The sequence below is a fragment of the Notamacropus eugenii genome, chromosome 4 (genome assembly GCF_028372415.1).
Source record: "Notamacropus eugenii isolate mMacEug1 chromosome 4, mMacEug1.pri_v2, whole genome shotgun sequence".
NCBI classification, from domain to species: Eukaryota; Metazoa; Chordata; class Mammalia; order Diprotodontia; family Macropodidae; genus Notamacropus; species Notamacropus eugenii.
In genome coordinates this window covers 364,724,394-364,738,377 of record NC_092875.1, presented here as the reverse complement: position 1 = coordinate 364,738,377, position 13,984 = coordinate 364,724,394, and the positions used below count along the sequence as shown (strand labels likewise).

Sequence of the window (13,984 nt, the reverse complement as noted above, 5' to 3'; positions counted from 1 at the left end):
TTTTAATATTTTCTTGCATCATTCTCATTTTTCCTATTTTACTTCTACCTCTATTATATGATTTTAAGCTTTTTTTTAAAGCTCTTCCACAAGTTTTTCTGGACTGGAGACAACTTCCCATTTGGGGGTTTTTGCCCTTGGTTGTTCTGACATTGTTGGTCTCTCTTGAATTTGTGGCTTGGTGTTCCCTGTCACCTTAATAGCTTTCTATGTTCACATTCTATTTTTGTTTTAGTTTTTGCACATTCTTTTCCCTTTTCCCTTTCTTTCAAATTTGAGTTCTGTACTTGGGCTATACGGGGCACTCTCACAGGCTTTTTGTGTCAATGTCTGCAGACCCTAGCTATTTACCTGGTGTTGTGCTGATGTTGCCCTGAGGACACTGGGGAACCCTCATATTCGGTTCTGTGCTGATGGGATGAGATGAGGGTAGCTGAAACTACTTGGGTCTAGCTACTTAAGTGATGCTGGGATGTGGTCCTAGTGGTGGTGTCTGGTATGTGCTGAGGCCTGGTGGTGTTTTTCTGCATTTCCTTGGGGCTACATTGAAGTAAATGGAATTCTGTCCTCTTGAGGGTGCCTGTTTGCTGGGGGATGTGCTGAAGCCCATAGAGGTCTAGTCTACTTTCTTGTCATGCTGGATTTCCATTTCGGCTGGGCTTCACTGAAACACATGGTGGTTCTTGGAACTGGAATCTGCTGGTTCCCCTGGCTATGCTGTGGTGGGTCCTGGTGTTGGTGTTTGCCTTTTCTATCACACTGGACCTCAGGATCTTCTGCTGTCTTGCTGAGGTGCGGCTTTTTACTGTTTTCCTGGGATGTTTCTTGAAGTATTTCTATTAGTAATGCCTGCTTTTAAAACAATTCCTTCACAGTGGTGATATATGGCTACTTATCATGAAGCAAAGTGAATACAGAAGAACCAAAGCATCAATATGTTAATAGAGATGAATTGCATAGAAAATGTTGAAAAACAACATCATCAAAGAACTACATAATCAGAAAAAAAGGATGAATTGGTTATGTTTAAAAAGCAAGAGAGAAACATTGGCCCCTTGGATGAAATAAGAAAATACATCTTTCTCTCTTCTTTGTAAAGAATGGGCATTATGAGTGTTGAACGTTCCCTGTCCTGTCAGACCCTTTCTAAACTACTTTTTCTAAACCTCTTTCATTTTTATTCTTTTATATAATTAATGTAAATCACATAAAAGCTTCCTAGAGAAGATGACATGTGGGATTCATTTTGCTAAAAGTGCTATAAGACATAGGGGTAAAGGACTTTGGGAAGTTATATATTCTGAAAGGAAGATAATTACAAAAACTTCTAAGATATATTAATAAAACCATCTAAACATCTCATAAAAGCAAACGATAATAGAAAGATAGCCATTGTTTACACTGCTGTCCATCAAATATTTCAAGATACAAAGACAACCTTCCTGAACATTGGATGAATTTTCTATGGAAGATTTATGGAAAGTAATAGAGAAGACTTCACAAGATACAGACACACAGATCCATTATAATTTGCACTGTTGACAGGAATACTTGTATTAATGCAATTGCCAGATGACAAAGTATTACTGAAAGTGTGGATGAGTAATGTACAATGATTTCAAAAGAGCAGAAAAGTTCTATAAGAATAATGCTATAGGAACAAGATTCCAGTAGGAATTGAAATATGCCTTGCAAGTGAAGGCAAATAACAGAAAAAAAACTGATTTGCTTATGTTTCTGGGGCAAAAAGAATGTGGAAGGGATAGAATTTTTTTAAGTGAATAGAAAAATATTAGCAATTCTTATACTGTAGGAAGAATTATTGGAATTTCTTTTTGCTTCAGCTTTCTTTATAAGAAGTCTAAAGATGGAACAAAAATGGTTATCAATTACAAGTGTACCTGTTATCTATATGTTCAAATCTTCCAGAATATTAGAAATATAGTGAAGAATAATGCGGAAGGGTATAGATGTGGGAACTAGCTAGTGTGATTGCAAAGCTTGAGAAATTATATCAAATAGGAGAGTGGTCTCAGAACCAAAAACAAAAATTAAAGGAGGGAGAATTTCATATCAATTTAAGCAACATACATTTATTAAGAGCCTCCAATAATCCAGACACTGGCTATATGTGTAAAAAGAATGAAGTATCATCACTCACAAGAAGATTCAGTTAAAATGGTAAAGACAATAAATACCTATAAAACAATTGCAGCAAAAGTAAAAGTTAATTATTGGAAATGTATCCAAAATAAGGATTGTTAACAAGGTGTCTCACAGACATGTAAGAAGCCTGAATGGAATCATTAAGAAAATTTTGTGGTAGGTTATTACCTTTCTTTTCATACAGATCTATTAGACTAATAAATTTGAAGAATTCTATGGCAGAATAACTTTTGTATGGAAGAGTTTTGTGAAAATATTTCATAATATTCTCCCTCATGATAATAAAAAATGAGATGGGCTGATGAATGTTAAATTATAGATGAGGTTGACTGAACTTGTCTAAAAAGTTTTCAGTAAGGAACTAATGCCAAACTAAAGGGATTATCTATAGTGGAGTGACATATTGGCATATGTTAGTGCTTATTTCCAAATATTTCTTAGTTTAATTAGGATCTTGGATAAAGTTTTGAGGCGTCTTATTATATTTAGAACTCATCTTGCTTACCTATCCCTTGGCACACTTTAATTTCTCTATGTATCTTTTTGAAAATGTAGCATGAAAAATACTGATGATACAGATAGATAATGTGGAATAGGTTAGGAAATAGTATGAGGGCAGTTATAGAGTCATAGTTCTATGGGACTTCTTCAAGGACTGCCAATGTATCATATGTAGATTGTCTTCTGGGGGTCATTTCTTGGAGCCTTCACAAGGATGCCCTGACTGATTCTAGTCTTCTATATCTGGAAGTAGGCTTTCTCAAAATTTGCACATGATGAACTGGGACACAAATATTCATATATTTTTTCCTAAGAAATGGCAGCATATTCTTTGCTATGCCTGGTTGAGGTCTTGCCAATGGTAGTTTAGGCCCAGTATTGGAATGAAACTAGATATTTGAAGGAGAATTATGGTCAAGTACTTATTCACTGTGACTTTCACTATTCTGAAAATGCTGCTTCCTGCTTCTGGGAGATTTGTGATAACAGGAAATAGATGTGCTTTGGAAAGACTGTGGAGTACGTATGGTAATTTTTAACTACTTCCATTTGACTAACCCATGGTGAAAAAGAGGCACTCACAAATCTTCAACCTGTCGCTTTCAAACACTTTCTCTTTGCCTCATTATTTTTAGGGCAGTTCTTAATCCTTCATTCATAATAACCAGCAAAGAGCATGAAAAGCTACAATGTGAATTTTAAAGGTCTAGAAAGAGTGGAAAGCCTGCAGTCTTGAAACCACATTAGGCCCTCTAGGTCCTCAAGTTCAGACCTTTGACTAAATCCAAATTTCACAGAATAGATTCCTTTAATAGAATGATTTGTTCTTTAAAATTTGGACTCAGTCAAAAGGCTGCACCAAGGACCTAGAGGGCCATGTGTGGTCTCAAGGCCAGAGGTTCACCACCACTGGCTCTAGATTATACCTTGATATCTTGGTGTTCTAAAGTTTAGATTTGCAGTAAGAATAACATTGATGTCCCCAAGTAGCATATCCCCTGAAATTCCAGTGTTCCACAGTATATGTCTGCAGTTAGAACAATATCAGTGTCCAGAAGAACAAGTTTAATAGTTTAATAGTTACTTTCAGGGCTCCAATCTGGCAGCATATGAGTCCAGAACCCAGCTGGAATCAATATTGTTGTTAGAAATGAACTAGGTGCTTCCTAAATGATAAGAAAAACTGAGCTTTGTTGAACTTACTCTATTCCGATACTGTGGTGATTTAGGAAAACACTACTGAGGTATTAGGGAATTTGTTTATACTTTATTCTTGAATTATCTTTGAAGTATATCCCTTTGTAAAAACTGTGCAGTGATAAGTGATTAAATAGAGCTGCAATACTAGTCACTCACCACTAAAAATTGTGTAGAGGGGACACATACTGGAAACTTGAGTTGATGGTAATAGAGAAGAGACACTCCACAAATCCCGCAGGATGCTCTAGTACCTAAAGAAGCAGGCAGCCAGGTTCTAGGGAGAGAAAATCAAACAATGCACACTAAAATAGGTCATCCAACAGTTGTTTTAAAAAAAGAAGTCTTTAGTCTTTTGAGTCAATTGAGTCAGAAGGAGGATTACAATTAAAGCAATGGTATAGCTTGAATGAGGACAGAGACTGAGGATATTGTTCTGAGTATATACCCAAGTAGGCCACCCAACCTATCCCAAGTAACTCAGGTAGTAGCTTGTCTGGAACATAGAGTTTGTAAGGTGAAGTAATGGCAGGTAGTGATGGAAGGGATTTGTATAAATTCTTAAATGTCTGCAGGAAGAATTTCAACTTTATCTTTTAGGCAATAGGGAGTTTTTGATCAGAGGAGATACGTATTTAGAGCTGGTAGGGGCACATAGTATGCAGTGGATTTAGAAAGAACCTGGAGGAATGGGGAGGTTAATTTAGATACTATTATAAAAGTCAAGAGAAGAGGCAATGAGGGACTGAGAGAATGGCTGTGCATAGGAAAAAAAGCAAATGGGTTTTTTGTATAAGTGTTTTTACTTGACCCTTTTTCTTTGTTATAATAAGGCTTTAGCTGGAATCATGAGAGGAGTGATATTTATAAAAATGAGAGTGATGCACAGACAAAAATTACAATAGAACATGAAAACACAAAGACAGGTGTGAGAGATACTGTTAAAGCTGAATAATTAGTATATGTGACAGACTGGATGTCATATATCACCATTAGAATCCTTTTCAGTGCTTGTCTCCCTTGATTTTAAATGTTTTAGTAGAAAGACCTTCAATGAAAAATATGATTGTAGTCAACTGAATTAAATCAGTATAGCCTGACGAACTTCCTGCCTGTCTGTAGATTGATACATATTTATTTATCTGGATATAGAATTGAACTTTATCAAATAAAATTCATATTTTGCCTCTTAGACCTTTCTCCTGTTCACCACACCCTACCCTTCAGACACACACACACACACACACACACGCACACACACACCACAGTGCTAGAATGCTAACAAAGCCAATCCTATCCTTGAAATCATCAACTTTACCTTGAAAGATGGGATAAAGAGACTGCAGTTTTTAAAACCCAGACAGCATTGAATTCTGCCTAATTGGAAAAAGCCTTTTGGTGTGATAAATGTAGTCATTAATTTAATAACTGGCTCCATTGAAACCACTTACAGTCAGTTTTGAAGTTAAAAGTATTAAGGATAAAAGCTTCTGCCAAGCAATCACAGATTTCCTGTACGATAGGAATGGGCTATGAATTTGAGAATATTCTACCTTTGTAACCTCTAAAGTCTACACAGAATTCAAAAAGCAAAATCAGGAATATATTACATAAATATAGGACTCCAGGGCTAGGAAGTTTATAGGCCCTTATATATCATATTATGATGCCCTATCATTTATAGAAGACTGTCATATTGAATAATGTTTATTATATAACCATATCTTTGGAGCCCTAGACCATGACCACCTAAGACATTTTATTTATAATCTTAATTTGGCCCTGAGAAATCTAATCTTCCTTTCATGAAAAGATGACTATTGCCTGAAACTAAGGCAACAAAGCTAGCTCAGTAAATTCTTCAATTAAAATTTTATTCAATCTTCACATCACTAGTTCATTCATCCATCTATAACAATAGTACAAAATGCTAGATGTGAAAGAAAATACCCAAATGTCCATCTGGGTAACATTTATAGAGCATTGTTTGATTTGATTTGATTTTTATAAATAGTATTTCTTTTAAAATAGCCTGACAAGCCTGACAATAAGTCTATCAATATTCAGGCATCCTTGTGACACAAAGAAGGCGGTATTTTAATTTCTTTACTAACATTTTTAGAATTTCCAAATGAAACCCTATCATATCAGCTTATCATATCATATTCCTATCAGCAAAAGAGTGAGTCTCCAAATAGGAGTCCTTCTCAAATAGCAATATAGTAAACTAATTTAATACTATGTATAAGAATTGAATTAAGTATAGTATGTCTTAGAATACACCCCAAGATACTGAGGTGACATCAAATCTTCTTTTATTTTCACAAAAACATAAAAATGTACCAGTTTTATTACAAAGGTTCTTAAAAAAACTAAAAAAATAATTTCAAAATGGAAACCATACCATAGCTCTCAACCCAGAGCACTCTCACACAATCCCAGTCAACACTGGTGGGTTCATAGCCAGGGAAAAGGGGGACTATTGGAAAGGGCAGTCAAGAACCCTTACCCTGGAGTCTGCTGAAGTATGGGAGTGCAAACTTCCCCTAGGCAAATAAAATAGGTGACCCAGCAAGAAGGTACATTTCTGTCACATGCCCACACGCTGTGGAACCAGGCATAGCATCTGTCAGCAGCTGCTAACTTACTTCCCTCAGGACAGGGAAGGTGGCTGGCTAAGTACCTGGACCTACACAGGAACCACCAGAGGAAACTGGACAGACACAAGTATCACCTGTCATCCTTGCAAAATGTGAACTGAGTTTCAAATTCGATTTAGAGGATTGTAAAGGCCCACAGAGGGAAAAAAAGGGGGCTGTGGAGGCTACCCCACCCAGCCACATAGGACAATGTATCCTATGCCATCTTAAAATAATCCACCCAGAACAATGCTCCTGGGCACTAAATGGCAAGTCAGTCAAGGGGTTAGGTCCAAGGCCACAGCTGTTTCATATGTCCAGCACCTGGCTACATTGTGGATAGTGTAGCCACCCCCTCCCAGCATCAGCATGGGTAGATTGAAGCTCTTGACAAACTCCACATACTTGGCATGGCCTTACCTTAATGGTAAGATTGAAACAACCTAATCAATCTCCAGACAGGGAATCAGAATCACACTACAAGACCACTGCACTGGGCTGAAAGGTCTCCATCACCTTGGACATAACTGGTTTGAAAATGACCTCATAAGATTCATCATCAATTCCATCTCCAAGTGGATAATTGACAGCATAGTATTTGCCTTTGCCAGTTCCAATAACCCATGGGTCACAGTTCCTGGGAAATACTCTCTATACTTAAGAAAGGACACGGCCATGACTGGATATGTGGTGTAGAAAGCTACTTCCACATCATCGCCATGGTGTATGTCAATGTCAATGTACAGCTTCCTCTGGTGGTACTTTTAACAGTTTCAGGATGGCCAACACAATATCGTTGACATAACAGAAGCCAGAAGCTTCAGACTTGCAGGTCCCCAGCCCACTTCACAGCAATGTCCATCAGCTGTTTATTAAGCTTCAATGCACTTGCTACAGATCCACTGGTGAATAACTGACAGAATTCAAATAAGCCATTAAACACTGGCCAGTCTTCACCAGTGTTAAACCTCTGCATCTGCTTGCTGTACTCCGACATATTATCAGGACAGATAGAGCACAAAAGCTTGGTTATCTCTTACACATGGGCTTTGTGGGGCCAACAGATTTCCATCTTCCAGGAGAGTCCATACTTTAAGAGCAAACTGTGAGTCATTAGGATTCGATGAGGTTTCATTGGGTGGCCTGCTCATAGTAGCAATTTCCAACATCTCCATCATAGTAACAGACTTTTCACTTCATGCCCTGAGTCAGTGCCACCTAGCCTTGCACCGTTGGCACCAGCCATGGCGCCGCCCTACATCCACCACCAAATGTTCTCAAAGTATTCTTAAAACTTAAGCCAAAATAATAATCTTATAATATAGCACAAAGCATATGCCTAAATAACTGGATAAGATTTGGACCTGAGACTTCATCGGTAGAAAAGACTCATAGATGGGGAAATCCCCTCCACAACTGCAGTTCACCACCATTTCAGAGACTTAATTAGAGTAATAAGAGATTAAGTGACTTATCCATCCTTCCACAGCCAAGGCTATGCCAAAGTGAAATTTGATATCAGGTCTATCTGAGTTCTCCATACATTCAAATGGCTGTAAAAACTTGGAAATATAAATACTACAGGGATTAAAGAATGATGAAATATTTTGAGTCAATAAAATCTTCATGCATCTTGAATAAAAGGAGAAAAAAAGAATGATGCTTTAGGTAGAAAATTAACCGTTCAGAAAGACAATTATTGATTCTAATTCTGACTTTCTACTAAATATCTACATGACCTTAGATAAGTCACTTGATCTCTCCAGAGTCCATTTTATAATCTAAAAATGAGGTAGTTCAACTACATTATTTTTATTTTAATATTTTATTTTCCACATTACAAGTATAAGCAATTTTTTTCAAATTTGGAGTATAGTTTTCTATATATTTGAGAAATGAAGTCTTTATCTGAGAACTTGCTGTTTTTTCACAGTAATGATTACCAACTATGCATTTTCCTCCATTCAATTTCCTTCCTATTTATTCTACACTCTTTTTCCTTTCACCCTGTTGAATCTCCAACAAGTTTTACTTTTGACTTTTACCTTCCCCAACCTGCCTTCCCTTCTATCAGCACCACCCCCTTCTCTTATCTCTTCTCCCTCCTACTTTTCTGTATAGTAAGATAGATTTCTACTCCCAACTGCAAATTCATTTTTTTAAGCTTTCTGCTTTAAAATGTGTGATTTTATAAAGGAAAATCAAACTATGACATAAAAGGCAAAGAAAGAACAAGAAAAACAAGGGTTATGTGCATTTAGAAGTTCATATTCTCCATTTGCAAAAATACTCAATTTGATTGACATAAAACCACACAGATAGGTTGTAACTAGCCTTAAGCAAGTTGAGAAACCTTGACTAGCTCATAAATCATCAGGAATAACATTGTACATTATCATCATATCTGTGCACTTATACTCAATACAATTTAGCATATAAAGTGCTAAATTCCAGATAATCTTCACATATATTATTATTTAGTCACAAACCCTAATTCTGTCCTTATGTAGTTGATGTTTTGAACCCATTTATAAAACTTTTCATTTATATGTACTCATTTTCGTTGTAATAAGCTCAATGTAATGTTCCAGTTAATCAACATGTTCTCAGATTCCAAGTCCACCATCCAGTATGTTACCTATTACTCTCAGTTTTAACTTTTTCAGTTTTACAAAGCATGGTATACACATTTTCATCTAAATCAATAATGAAAGTGTTGAACAACAGAAAGTTAATGCCAGATCTCTGATGCAAACACATGTTAAACCTCCCTCCATTTTAATATTACCTTATTAATGACAATTTTTTTGTTCAAGTTCTTCACCTAGTTTAAAATATACCAAACTTATGGGATAAGTGCTGATATGTGAGAAAGGGCAGAACTTATCAATGAATCAGCATGACTTTATAAAAAATAGGGCATATCAAAATTGACATCTTTATTTTTATTTTATCAAAATTTCAAATCAGTACATTAGGTGACTGTCACAAGCATAATATCTTTGCATTTCTGTGAAGTATTTTACCAGGTCTATCCTTTAACTATCTGGTCAAGACAGAAAAATGGTGGAAGAGATGATAGTACAGTAAGGCAAATTAAGCAGTGCTTGAATGACTGACTTAGAACTCCATTATTAATTTATATCAACACAGAGGTTGCATTCTGATGAAGTGGTATCATGGAATCTGAATTTGATCTTGTTGTATTGAACATGTTGTTGTTAACTTGAATGAAAGCAGAGATGGTATACTTATCAGATTAGCAGATAAGACAACCCTCAGGGGGATGGTTCATATTTGGATGAATGAAAAAGTCCAGCAAAAAGATTGTGCAACTTGGAACAATGTATCGAGTTTAGTAAGATTGAATTTAATAAATACAAATATAAACATAAACTTGTTTGACAACTGTCTGATTATTATTATCAAATGAGTCATAGAAGAGTAAGATGTATTATCAAAAAAGGTAGTAGCCAATAGTCAAGAAGGATTCTACTTTGAGTTCAAATAAAAGAGGGAATCTCTGTAAGATGTCTTCAAAATGTTGTTTGTAAATGCTGTTGGTTGGTTGATTGGTTGTTGCCCTTTGTTCTTGAAGAGGACCAAAATGATATCACTATGATAAAGTTAAGTTTCGACATGTCAGACTGTGGCTGATAAGATCAATATGAGCTCAGAATGCTCTACCACCGATTGGACACAAATAGTCCACATGAACATTTGGGGTGGGTACTTCAAATTTTCATATCTTATATTTCCTCTGAGCTATTTCAATTCTACTTTGCTTATAGAGCATGGTGCCCTTTCTGATGTGGGCATGCCATGCTGAGCAGTCCTGTGCTGGTGTCTCTCATGTTGCACAATCAGAAATCAAAAGTTCTTGAGAGAGACTTTGAGTGTGTCCTTGTATCACTTCTTTTGACCATCATGTGATTGTCTGCCCCATGCGAGTTCTCCATAAAATAGTCTTTTTGGCATTTTGAACGTGAACAATGTGGCCCATCAATTAGAGTTGCACTCTCTGAAGAATAATTTGAATGCTTGCCAGTTTAGTTCGAACAAGGACCTCTGTCTGCTAGGTGGTCTTCAAAATCTCCCTGACAGTTCAAATGAAAGCAATTCAGTTTCCTGGCATGGTGCTGGTAGACTGTCCATGTTTCACAGGCATACAACAATTAGATAAGCACAACAGCTCTGTAGACCTTCAGTTTGGTAATCAGTCTAATACATCTTCTCTCCCACACTTTTCTTTGGAGCCTCCTAAACACTGAGCTAGCTCTGGCAATGCTTGTATCAACCTCATTGTGTAGATGCTGTACTAATTGCTTCAATAGTCACACAGATATGGAAGGCTACAAATGAAATGCATCATCACACAAGTCTGATCTAACTATCCCAATGAGAAAAAAACTTAAATGTATATGGAATGCCATTATCCAGAATATGATGTGCAGGTGGACTTAAAAATGCATAGAGCTAGTCATACATTTTGAACAGTGACCTTGATGACCTGGGCATAAGGGTGAAGAGGAGAATGATCTGGATTAATTTGGGGGAAAATATTGAGCACTTTTAATGACTACCAAATTATTGCTGTAATTGGAGCCCCCATCTTTAAGATGAATATTCTTCCTGTAATGAAGTAAAGGACAACTTGGCCAGTCCTGACTTAGCAAGCCTTCCAGCCTGAGACAGTTTCTTTTTGTTTTAGATCTTTCTAGACCAGAAGAAACATCACACCTCTTTACCACTAGGCTTTCCAACTAAAAGAAAACAATAGAATTACACCACCACCAGGTTAGACCCATTTCACAGCAACTCTGCAGATAGAGTAGACAATACAAATTATTCAAAATGAACTCACCTTTTTCTGGTAACTTAACTGACATTCTTCCTGGACTCATTCCTCAATAGTTAACATATTCCCACATAGTTCTATTTTCTAAAGGTTAGGGGAAACTTATCTGTATATCCCCTTCATTTCCATTCCCTTCAAACCTAATAAATCTCAAAACATTCCATTTCAAATGTGACTCCTTTTTGTACTGTCTTCTTGAGCAGCTGCTCCATAACTAACTTCTTCCATTCTCATTCCTTCCACTTTTGTCACTCCTTGAAATTTGTCTCTCTGCAGATGACATTGCTTCCCTTACCAACAATACTTTGAACAGTATTGATTGCATTCTTATATGTACATTTGTTTCCCTATGAATTGGTGGTCATTTTAGTGCAATCATGACAACCTTTGCTCTATTGACACTTCTAGATTCTCCATGTATAGCTCACGAATATTTTGCCTTTGAGTTTCACATACTCCAAATGTGTCATCCAATCCAAATTCTGATAGCTGTTGTTGACTACCATGTAGGATATTCTCTTTCCTTTTTTACAAATTTCAGTATCTGGCTTCAAGTTTTCTTCTGCACCATGCCTCCTTCAATCACTCTAAGAGAATTCAACATACATGTTTTTATTTTCTCAATTACCTCAACTTCCCAACTGTACAACCAACTATCATATTCCTCAACTTTCCATCTGCTACACTCAGAGAAAGACATCTTCATCTTGCCACATTTTCTTTGTATTTCATAATTTTTAATCTTTCCAATTCTCTGAATCTTTTCCTAATCTTTTTTTCTGTCCCCACTGCAAACTTTAATCCATCTCAAAGTCCTACATATTCTAAGCCCTTACCTCTTGTACTCACCAAAATCTCCTATCTTCCCAAGCTTGACCCCTTGACTAATCAGTTCAAATTGACATCATTCACTGCTGTTGAATTCTCTGCTCCTTTGTCCTTTTGTCAAACTCTAATACACTGTATTGTTCCCACTGTCAACCTCTTTCATTCCTCCTTATGCTGTAAAATTGACCACAAAACTTTGCTGAATGAATCTAATGCAACTTTATATTACTCAGTGAATCCATAACTGCAACAAGGAAATGATTTCTATCCTAATAAACCCCCTTCTCTCTCTAGAGCAGCAATTTCTCCTCAATTCTTTTATGTCACCTTCTCCTCCCACCCTCTCACCTCAGGACCTAGAATGACACATTACCCATAAAATTTTAGCCATTTTCCAACTCTACCTCTTCTTCCTTCCTGCTCTTCTCACCTCTTTCTGATATTCTCCTTTACTATAATTTTTACTTCAATTTCTGATGATATGTCTTCTGCTTGTAAACACCAAATATCTACATGCATACTTTTCCCCCCATTTTCTACAACAGATTGCTTCCTTCGTTATGTTCACTCTTGCTCTAATCTTCAATATCTCTTTATAAATGGGCTACTTTCTAGCCACCTACAAGCAATTTTTCCTGCTTGTAAAAATGTTTGCTATTGCCAACCATACCTTCTAGCTATTACTATACTTCTCTTTTCCCCTGTGTAATTAAACTCCTTGAAAAAGGAGTTTACAATCAGTTCCTCAAGGTCCTATGCTTCCATTCTCTTGTAAATCCTCTGTAGTTTCATTTCCATCATTATTCAGTTTCCCAATGCTTTCTTAATTGCTTGATGTTATAACTCCTTTTCCATTATCATGTTCATTGACCTTTTAACTGCATTTGAAGCTGTTCACCACTCTCTCTTCCTGGAGCCACTTCTCTCTAAGTTTCCATGTTTCTCCTCTCTCCTCCTATCGAAATGACCCATTGTCAGCATCCTTTGATGGTTTATCATCCATATGATGCCCATTTGCCATAGGTGCCTCCTGAGGCTCTCTGCTACTGATATACTCTATTTTGGTGGTCTCATCGCTTCTCTTGAATTCAATTATCAGCTCTATGAATATAGAGTTCCAGCTGCAGTGCCCTATCACTACTATTGGTGGACATTTTAAAATGGATTTCCTGTAGACATTTCAAAATCAACATGCCTGTAATACTAACAACAACAATGATAATAGTCAACATTTATATTATATTTTGAAGTTCACAAAGTATCGTATAAATTATTTTTTATCCTCAAACATGAACTGTATATAACAGATGGAAGTTATGTAGCTTACCCAGGGCCACATGCTATTAAGTGTCCAGGGTCCAGTTTGAACTCAGGCCTTCCTTTTTTCCTTCCTGGTCCAGCATTCTATCCAGTGTGTAGCACTGTTGCTGTTGTTCAGTCTTTCAGTGCTGCCTGGCTCTTTGATTCTCCATATGGGGTTTTCTTGACAAAGATACTGGAGTGGTTTATTATTTCCTTGTTCAATGGATAAAGGAAACAGAGGTTAAATGACTTGCTCAGGGTCATATAACTAGCAAATGTCTGAAATGGGATTTGAATACAGGTGTTCCTTGAGTCATGGCACAGCTCTTTATCCACTAAGGCACTTAGCTGTCTCAAGTGTCGAATCTAACTGCCTCTAAAAGAGAAGAACAGATTCCTCTCACATCCTTCCCTCTTTGGACTTTTCAGTTACCGAAGAATGTCATTATTTTTGCATCCATATTTGAAACCTCAGTGTTATTTTCACTTATCC

General features: G+C 36.7%; 1 pseudogene; it reads right to left on the bottom strand.

Annotated features, from left to right (window-relative positions):
* Positions 1–6,781: 6,781 nt before the first annotated feature.
* On the bottom strand, positions 6,782–7,653 carry LOC140502584 (histone deacetylase 1 pseudogene; annotated as a pseudogene).
* Between the last annotated feature and the right edge of the window lie 6,331 nt (positions 7,654–13,984).